The following is a 10,874-nucleotide window of genomic DNA, read 5'->3' on the forward strand; positions in this document are numbered from 1 at the left end:
GTGTGTGGTCTGAATCTGGCCACCAGGTATGTTGGTTCTGGGGACTTTGGGAGGGGCTCTGTTGCAGGCCAAGACAGCTGCTGCCTGTGCCTATCCCAGTGCCACCTGGTATGAGCGATAAAGTGATCTGCAGATGGTTGCTACTTGTGCTGGGCTTGGAGGCACCTAGGAGAGGCTAAACTGCGAACCAAGGGTGGTTGCCATTAGTGCCAGGTATGGGGCTGCTTAGCAAGAGTTATGGGGCACACCAAGGTCAGATGCTGATTGGTTGGAGTTTATAAAACTTTGGGAGATTTTAGGAAAGTCTGCAGCATGAGGCAAGACAGGCTGTGTGAAAAAGCCACTGGAATTGGCTTGGGTGTGCCCGCAAGTTAGGTGGGACAGCAGGGTCTCAGAGAATCATCAGAGTGGGACTAACAGTGTTAGCTAGGTTGATGGAGACTCAGACTTGGTGCTTGTCTGCACCTGTGCCTGCAGGCTGGGTAGGGAGGAGAGTTTGACAAAGGAACAATGGCATCTACAAGCACTTCTGTCTGGGAGAAAGCTGCCACTCCAGCCCTCACCCTGAAGCCAAATAATTCATTTCTTCCCTGTATGTCTCTGGCACTTTTTTAGCTGCTGCCCCAGCACAGGAGCTCAGAGTGAGTAAGTCCATCAGCGAGTAAGTTCACACATGAGTCCTTTAAGAGGAATGCCTGGGCCTCAAGCAGCCCCCTCTCTCACTCAGTCATTATAGCTGCTTGTTTTCACAGCCAGAATTTGTGGGGACTTCTCTTCCCGGCACTGGAACCCTGTGATGAGGAGTCCAGTGTCAGAGTGGGACCCCTTGCTCCTCGGGAGGGACCCTCACAGTCGAGATATCCTTCCTGATTGTTAACTGCCTCATGTGGGTATGCGACCTGTCTGTTTCCAATCTCCATCCCTCCTACCAGTCTCAATATGGCTTCTTCTGTATATCCTTAGTTATAAGAAGGACTTCTGTTCAGCTAGATTTTAGGTGGTTCTCAGTGATGGTTGTTTAGTAGCTTAGTTGTAATTTTGATGTGGTTGTGGGAGAAAGCAAGCAGTATTTACTTCCTCCATCACCTTGACTCCATGTGCTCTGTCTTTTTTTTTTAATAGGATAGGAGTGAGGGCAATAAGTGAAAGTGGGTAAAGAGAACCAAAGCACAGTAAGTTTCTAAATACATTATAATGTGACAGTCTTATTGGCAATGAGAACCCATTGGGATCTTTGTGGAGGGAAGTCATGAATGGAAGCCTTTTCTTAACGAATGGCAAACTCCTATGTAATTCCTGCAAATTTAAATCAATACTTGGTCATCTCACAACAGAACACATGTAGCCTATCTGACATGAGGCAGGAACTGGTGTTTCCAGAGGTCTTGCTACTTGTAGCTGGAAGAAATAGGCAGAAGCAAATTAAAACAGGTAAAACAGATTAGGTAATTAATATCAAGACTTGGACCTGTGGAGGACTTTATGAACCATCAGAGATCCTAAAAGTAAAGTGGGAATCTAATGGGGGCATATTTTGCATTCAGTTTCAATTAACAGTCTCTTCTTAATCTTCAGACTACCTAAACTTAATATCTATTGTGAATGCTGAAATTATCACAAAATTTTACTTAGGTTACTTGAAAATAATTGCAAATATGTAAAATGGCCAACATTTACCTTAAATAATAACTTGCAAATAAAATGGAATTGAATGGGCTTTCCTTCTGTCCATCCCCTGCTTACACCTTTATTGACTTTAACATGTGAGAAAATAAATGAAAATTAGAAAATTTAGCTTTTCTACTATACAATCACTAACTTATTAAGCACCCTTTGAAAATTAGTAACTATTACATTTCTTTGTGATACTAGTGTTCCAATGGTATCTTTTTTCAAGTGTTTTCCTGGGAAAGGCATTTTTTCTGGATGTACAAATCATTTATACAATGCTCAATCTATCATTCTGGATCAAATTGCCTTTGGTCTTTTTATATCACTACACTTGAAGCATGTAAGGTCCTGGCAATAACATTTGTGCTTCTTGAAGTGGGTGACATCCCTTCTGGATAACCTTTTGTGAAATCACATGAATGGCAGCTAGCCTAGCATTGGTTGTCCTCCTCTAGGGAATGGCATTTTGAGCTGCTGTCATCTTCATCTTGCAGCATCTCGGAACCAATTTATTCATCCCAGTTTTCAAAAGCATTAACAATGATTACCCTTTTTTGTGTGTGCTGAATTTATAAAATGTATTTCGGCATTTTCAATTACCCAAATATTCAAGAAGACAAGCTTTTGCGTGAGTGTTGACTCAGGCTCACACCCGTGCTAATGATAGAGGTCTCGTAACTACACAGCTAACTCCATAATGAGAGGGAATTCACACATAAGCTGAATTGTCTTTTAATCCTATTATTTTAATCACCAAAGTCCAATTCTAGATTATCCTTGCTAAAGTAGAGGAGCAATTTACAGCTAATCCAAAATATATTTTTTTGTGTTAGATTTGGCTCCTTGCTTACAATTTACTACTCATAATATAATAACTGATTAGAGGAGGACGCAATATAAAATCACGTAATTCTTACTGCTAGAATTTAGTAAAAAGATAGAAAATAAAACCTTATTTGCACCCAAAAAACAGTTTAGATTTGAAAATAGTCATGAATCTATGAAGTAGATAGCTTATGTATAAAACTATGGTTTTAAATGCCCATTGTAAATTGTCTTTCAAGAGAGTCTCTGGTTTAGAGAGTCTGGGGTTTTCCTTAAATTGTCCATGCATCCCTGATACATTTTGTGCATTGCTAGTACCCACCCCCCTACCCCCCACCTCCAGGAAACTGACACTGGGGAAGCAGGAGAAGAAAATCAGAATGTAGAAAGGGACAAAGAAGGAAGGGTATTACTTCCTGTCCTGTGCCTCCCGGAAGGGGTCTCTGATGTTCTGTATGCCTTAACAACAACAGCTCCTTCTGAGGGACTCTTCCTTCCTCCATAGTTTTAGTTTGGACTACAGTGTCCTCCTCTTTTCTTTTCACATCCAGCACTGTTCACCTGCTTCCCACTCTAGCTAGTCTCTTAGCTTCTCATATACCTACTCTATTCCCTTTGCTCAGCCTATACCTGTAGTGGTCCCTGCAGTAAAGTCTTTTCATTTGAACCACCTGCTGGAACTCTGATTGATAGAAGACTACACATGAATAAGGCTGCTTTGAGTAGTGTCTTTTTATGTTTTACTGGCCTAAGTGGAATGTAGGTATCAATGGTGGGGTGGAGGGAGAAACTCGTAATAAAGAATCTTATTTATAAATCAAACAATTAAGATTTGGCTATTCATAATTCCTTCGTTAACATTTATCTTTTGGGTTTCCTAGAGTTGTACTTCTGGAGTTAGATCAAATTGTCTTCATGTTTATAATTGGTGGCATAGAAACAGGGATTCTTTCATTTGTTTCATTTCGATAAATTCTAATCTGGTATTATTTAGAGGAAAATAGAGTTGTATAACTCTAGCAAGCATAAAATCTCTATTTATAAATCTCAGCAAGTTTCAAATTGTTGAACATTAAAGTAGGTAAGGCTTTCAAATTCCTCAAAGAGCAAATAAGTTAATAGTAGAATTCAAAACAAATAATTCGTTTATTTGCATAAGCAATCTGAAATTTAACTCCCAGCTTTTCAAATCAAATATTATTTTAACTTGTGCTGATGCCCATAGTTGACGTATCAACTATCAATGTTAATTCATTAAAACCTCACTTGATACCGGCATACTGTAACTATATCTGTGAAGTGTATGTTTTCTTCTTATTAACATTTATGTTTCACTCTAAGATACAGATATGTCTTTTATACATACATATACACATATGTATATATGTGTGTGTGTTAGAGAAGCTATTTAATTTTTTTCAATGAAAAATAGAAGCATTTCTTCAGTGTAAAGCTGAGTTCATCCCCCCAAAATTAAAACAGCCCCTCAGAAATGTCTCTTTATTTGCATTTGGTCTGAAACATTGCTTCTCTAAACTGTCTACTTATCAGAATTACCTGGAGAGCATTTTAAAAATAAAGATTGCTGGGTTCAATCACAGTTGTTCCCTAGAGTATAGGGCAGGATGAGAGTATGTCATTTCAGTCATCATCATGTACTCAGAATCCAAAACAAGGCCCTCAATAATCATTTGTTGAATGAATGACAGACTATCTGAAGGTAGGATCCAGGAAACTATTTTTTTAACTGCATTCAGGTGATTCTGGAAATACTGATCTGGAGATCTTAGTCATCATCTAAGTTTACCCACTTGTGTTGGAAATGAATTATACATAATTATACATAATCCCAATATCTTCCTATTTAGCAATACGTTTTAGGAACAAATGATAAGAAACAAATAGAACAAAGGACTGAAAAATCAAGTTTTTATCTTAAAAACAGCCATTTTACAATTTGGCTTTAAGGTCTATGAGAGGTCAACTCATGAAGGCTGAAAGGCAATCGAACTAGACGTACCTGAGCACTCACCTATCTTAGACTTTTGTCAGGATCCTATTTCAGGGACTACTAAGGAGACTTCTCTCCTCCACACCCTCCTCTCCCATAGACTTTCATCCAATTATGTCAGATACTTGAAGAAAAGTGCTTTGCTTTTACATGAAATATTGGCCTTCTCTTGCATAAGAATATCTCAAACAATTCTCATTTTCTCTGTGCAGCATAAATTACACAAACAACATAGTTATTTTTCTTCCCTCAAAAAATATCTACCAATAATATAAAATTCACTTGCTAACATGATATTTTGTGCAAATACACCAAAAATGTTTAATACCTAACCTTTTTACTTCTCCCTGCATATTAACATGATTAGAAAATATTTGTGGCTAGATAGCCATCGGAAAGTAAACATTTAGTCACCTAGCAGTTATTCACAAAATTATTTCACTATGTTTAAATGGAATTTACTGCTGACCACAGTAATTCTTATCTCTCTTTAAAGGAGCTATGCAGCTAATATCTTCAAGGGTATTCAATAACCCAAAATAAAACTGCTGGCATAATTTTTCAAAGTACTGGCGAGGTATAATTTAGTATCTGCTGGAAAATGATCCTCGTTCTTTTTAAAAAGGGCATATATTGTCTCACAGACTTCAAGTAATAATAACAAAGTAATAATAGTAATTAGCATCGCTAAAGTACTTACTACATGCTCGTTATCTGCTAAGATTATGCATAGAGTACTTCGTTTATCTAAAAAAAGTAAGATACTTAAGCAAGTATCATGTGTAATATATTTGTGTGTATATGCATATGTACATATATAGAAAATCTCTGGGCAAATATTAAGACACAATTAATCATTTTTATTGTGGCCATCACCAGAAGTTACCTATCAAATAGCCATTCCCCTTCTTTCTTGTTAAGGGAACACTGGTTTTGTTCAGGTTGCTGCATGCCTGGTTCCAGATGTGGAGTTAGGGCAGTCTCATTCTCTTTCACCTGCAGTGGGTCTGCGGGTAGAATTCAGCTATTGCCTGGGGAATGAGAGATAGAGGAAGTCTGCTTAAGGCTCTGGGAGGCTTTCTCTCCTCAGAAAATAAAGATGTGCATGAGGAAGAGGGTCTTTTTGCTTCTACTCCTTTTCTTCCTGCTTAGGAAAATTTCATTTGAAAAATAGACTGCTTGCAGCTGTGTTAGCCCACTTATGACAGTTGAGGTGTGATATTGCTGGCATGCTGTGGAGTGTGGCTTCTTGATTATGTTACAACTCTGACACCACCTCCTTCTGAATTGTACATAAAGTAACAATTAGCACTATTAGTAGTTCTTAATACTTGAGGCAAAGCATTCCTGATGGATACGGTTACTTCAGGGGAATGAACTGAGGAATGCAGACAGGAAAGAGCATCTTACATTCATTCATTCATTCATTCATTCATTCACTTATTTATCTATGTATGTATGTATGTATGTATGTATGTATGTATGTATATATGTATGTATGTATGTTTTAGGCAAGGCAATTCTTGGTTGACCTCACAGATTGCAAGGACCTTGTCAGTTTACAAACCCTTAATTTTTATCTTTTACGCCTATAGCACCTGCTCTTCCTAGGTGGTCTCCCATCCAAGTACTAACCAGGCCTGACCCTGCTTGGCTTCAGAGATCAGACGATATCGGGCTTGTTCAGGGTTGCATGGCTGTAGACATATCTTACTTTTAATTGTATATATTTTTATGTTGCTTTAATTTGTTTTACCATATATGGGCAATACCTTCAAAATTAAAAACTAATTTAATTTTTTAATTGCACTTCTGAATAACTGGTATATTAATTTGGGGGGGAAACTAAGAACCATAATATTTCAGATAGTACCCTAACTTACTAGCCTGTGCTTTACATCCAGGCATTCTTTGGACCAATATACATACATACCATCACTCATCCTAGCAGCTAGGTAATTTTGAATTTTAACATAAAATTTTTCTTCCTTCCAAACTATTTGTGAGTGTCTGCATGTCTCCCAAACAATGTAAATATGAGATGAGTCTCTCTAGCATGAGTTCGTAGGGGAGAAGTTTCGCGTGCCTATTGTGATTTACTTCAGTCTCCATGGTTTTCTTCTGAAACAGCAGACTGAGAATGAAGAGCTGCTTTTGCTAGCTGGGACTGATATGAGTCAATAGATATTTCTACCAGGTGGATATGTTGACATGGATGAGGAAGAAGGGTCAAAACATCAAGGAACATCGGCTAATGTGCTCTCCAGAGTTTCTCCAAAAAAAAAAAAATACCTTTATCTTTGTACAATCTAATTGATGCTAACATCAGTTTAACAACTATTGGCCTATAAAAAAGGTTATAATCCTCATTTGAGATGCAGGATTTCTGGATCATAGGCTTGTCAGAGAATCCATTATTTCATTCCCACTTCTCTTCAGAGCTCTTATATCTCAGGCTTCTTGTCTCCCTTAAGGGAGGGTTTGGGAATTAAGCAGAAGTTGGTACTCTGACACTACTACATGGAGAAAAGACAAACTACTGCATCATGAGAAGCTGACATCTTGTTCTTTTCAGCAATGTTTAATTAGACGGACGGAGTGAAGAATGAAGATCAAGAGAATTGGAGTAAGGCCAGTCTTAGTGCTGACACTGCTGTAACAGTACTTGAATTCAGGGGCACGTTTTCTTCCTGTATTTGCAATGTCATCCACTATACCTGTCCCATCGCCAAGACCTTTTGAGTTTTTCTTCATCAAAGGTCTTGAAAACTTCACTTTCCCCCCAATTCCCTGTATGATAATACCTTCCTTTCTAGAGCTTCACTTCTTTAATTCATGTATAAATAGCTGTCATAATAATCTTTCTTAAAGACCTTTGACATCATATTATTCCCAAGATTTACTGAGAGATAGAAACAAACTTTTGAATAAATGGAGAGATTTAAAAATCAAACATTTACTAATAAATGAAGAAATTCCCATGTTTTCATGAGATAGTTCTTCTCCCAAATTTTTGCCCACTTGCACAAATAAACTTTTAGGGATGTAGATGAAATAGCTATAAATCTATTTAGAATATTCAATTCATCGATTTAGATATCTCCACTACTTAAAATTACAAATATAAAATTATAGATTGATTAACTTAAAAATATTTATTTTCTCAACATTGAAGGAAGAAGAATTAAACTTCATGCAGCTTCCCTATCAGTGTCTTTGTCACCTTTAAAGCTACTTTTTAGTGATCTAACAAAAGCAGATGTGCATGTGCTCTCTTTGGAGGATTTTACTTAACAGGAAGAAAGTAACGGAGAGAACCTGGAGCCAGGCTCTGAGGAGAGACTGGGAAGATCCCAGGCCTCTAGCTCAAATGCCTCTGCATGCAGTGTGCTAAGGCATTTCCCGACATCAGCTCCTGGGTCTGATACACTACATCAGTCATCTCTTCCATGTCCCATTTGGGTTGAGAGGCCATATGAATGTCCTGATTTTACCTAGCTCCAGCTATGACTCTTTACCTTAACTTATAGAAGATGCTGTAACATGTTTATTCTTCTTAGCCTTCAGTCTTTAACCAGTTGGCTGAGTATAAATGACCTTGAGGCCTTTTCCTAGTAAGGAAATCTCCAGAATCCCCAAATATAAAATAATGCTTCTTTGACCATAACGTTAATACTATCCACCTTAGAACCTCAGAAGTAGAATACTTTTATGTTGCATTAGTCATGCAATCACATTATAAGTCTGTGAGTCTACTTCAGTTGTAATTCAAACCTAATGAGAGTTTAGTGCACAATGCTGTATAGCCAATATATTATCAGCTATTTTCTCTTTTACAGGAGAAAGTGAGTTGTCATAAGGTTACAGAGGGTAATTTTGTAATGATGGGGTGAGATAATTACTTCCTCAATCGTAACCCCCCCCCCAGCATGCTCCCACATATACAAACCCTCAAAATGGAGCTTTAAATTGAATTGCACTATAACCAAGTAAAATATACATTTTCTTCTTCTGCGGCAATATGTGCTGTGAATCTGTCATCTGTGAAACCATCAGACCATGCGGTGTGACAAAGTGAGCATGGGTTTTGGAATCAGACATACCTGAACTAGAAACCAGACTTTGTCCCTTACCAGACTATATATGACCTTGAGTGAGTTACTTAACTTCTCTAGGTCTCATCTGAAAACCAAGAATAATACTGTCCTACTTGGGTTGTTTCTTCCTGGAAAAGCAACTGAAAAATTCTGTTCAGTTGTCCAAATTTCTTTCCCTTTCTGCAAATAAAGGCTGTGGAATAAGTATACTGCCAAGTGTTAATGTCCAATCAATTACAGATACATTTTCTTTCTCCTTTGGAAAAATGTTGTCTTTCATTAAAAACTGTAGTTGGATTTAAAATAAGATATCCTCAAGTGTTAGAACCATATAAAAATATCTACTTTTTTTTTTTTTTTTTTTTTAGCTTTTGGCTGAAAATGACAACCACTCAATTACACACAAAGTTTAATGTGAAAGGATTCAAACATAAAACAACAATATAGTGACATGGAAACTAGATTTCTAAAGAAAATATCAATCATACATGCTTTAAACAGAGTAAAAAATAAAATAAACAGAAAAGAATTAAAATTTTATTTTTAATTATATCTGAAAAACCTTCAAAAATATTTGCAACTATATAGTCAAACAAATGATTGTTTTCGTCACTAAGATGAATACCATTTATTTAATAAATTGATGTAAACATTTTAATATTTAAAAGGTTACATATCCTACATTTTAATTTTAAAATGACATGTTAAAAATAATTCAACATTTTATTAAAACGAAGGCTATTTTGCTATTAAACTATTCTACTGTCAGAGATAAATTCTGATGCTGAGAAGATGTTCCTGAAAAACTGAGGTCAAGCCAGTTAATTACATCCCTTGATACCTGCTCAGCCTGGCTCCAAAAGCTGGGCAGAGCTAGGATTTGGCTCTGAGCTTCGATCTTGTTTGGGGAGATGGTGGCAACAGAAGCTATCTCTCTAGAAGCTTCTTTATCTGGGATCTGCTCTGGTTTAGAAACCAACCCCAAGGCAGTTAGGTGAAGGTGTCAGAAAAAAAAAGAAAATGCTCCTCTCTCTAACACTCCTGAAAATTTTCACATTGTCTCAGTCAAGCTACAACACAATAGAGAACATTTTCTTTTTAAAACCATATATTGATAATTATTTATTGCAAGCACCCGAATTGAATATTCTCTGCCTAATGTATCATGTTACGTTGATCTTAGATACAAGCTTCATTGATATTTGCCCTAAAAATCTTTGGTTAATGTTCAAATGTGTTACTAAAAGTTTTTATTTCAATTTTTGAATTTCACTTTATTGGCAAAGAATAATTTATGAGCTTAAACCTCATTTGGTGGAGAATAATCTACATATATCTTAAATGTCCATTTTTTCCTTTTAATAGCTTTCTCCGATAGCCTGTCCCAATATCTGAACTTGTTCTTGGTAGTCATTTAAAATATTGTGAAAATTCCAGGACACTGAAACACTAGGTCCAAATTTTTTTCCCAGTTCTCTTTTTTAAGAACACCCTTTCCCTGACCCAACTAAGGTACCAGTTGTGAGTCCTTTTTCCCATGTTTATATCAAATAAACCCAACCCTCCCTGGTTAGAAGGAAGGTAGACACCTGACCCATGAACCAGACCGGTCTGATTATTTTTCTCTTGAGAATCTGAACTGAGAGACACAGGCTGAGAGTCAAGTAGTGGTGGTTCCTTAAGCTACAAGGTCCTGTCGAATGAGACCATGACAGCTATTGAGGGCCATGCATGTGAGAGCAGAAGAGAGAGCCCATCTGCAGGGAGGGGCTGGACAAGGCAGGAGAAACAGAAAAACATAGGTGAGAGAACATGCAACTCTAGAGAAAAAGCTATGTAGTTCCTGACAACTTCTCAGTTTCCAGGTCTAATTCCCCAGGGGGCTTGACTGGCCTTCCTCTCCTGAATTCCATTAGGAGCTACTGTATAATAAATCCTCTTTTATTGGAAATAGCCAGAGCGGGTTTCTAGTTCTTGTAACCAAATGAGCCCTAAAGCAGAGCAAAGCCGTATTCTTTTAGAAATTCTACACATCTAATTCCATTCACAGCAAGGGAGTATTTGATAATGACATCTTTAAAATACTTTCACCCAAGATTTGTGGATTCATTCTTCTGAGACTACTGACATTTAAAACTGGATGTTAATTACAGTATTGGATTGGATATATATGGCCTTAGAGAAAGTCAGACCATCATATTTTGTAATTTAATTCCATTGTAGAGAGTGAGTCGTAAAATTTATGACTCACTTAACATTCGCCCTACTCT

At 37.1% G+C, this 10,874-nt stretch overlaps 1 pseudogene; it reads right to left on the minus strand.

The window, feature by feature from the left end:
- Positions 1–6,093: 6,093 nt before the first annotated feature.
- LOC112485680 lies at positions 6,094–6,212 on the minus strand (annotated as a pseudogene).
- Positions 6,213–10,874: the final 4,662 nt, after the last annotated feature.

This window comes from Pteropus alecto, unplaced genomic scaffold (assembly GCF_000325575.1).
Source record: "Pteropus alecto unplaced genomic scaffold, ASM32557v1 scaffold5, whole genome shotgun sequence".
Taxonomy (NCBI): domain Eukaryota; kingdom Metazoa; phylum Chordata; class Mammalia; order Chiroptera; family Pteropodidae; genus Pteropus; species Pteropus alecto.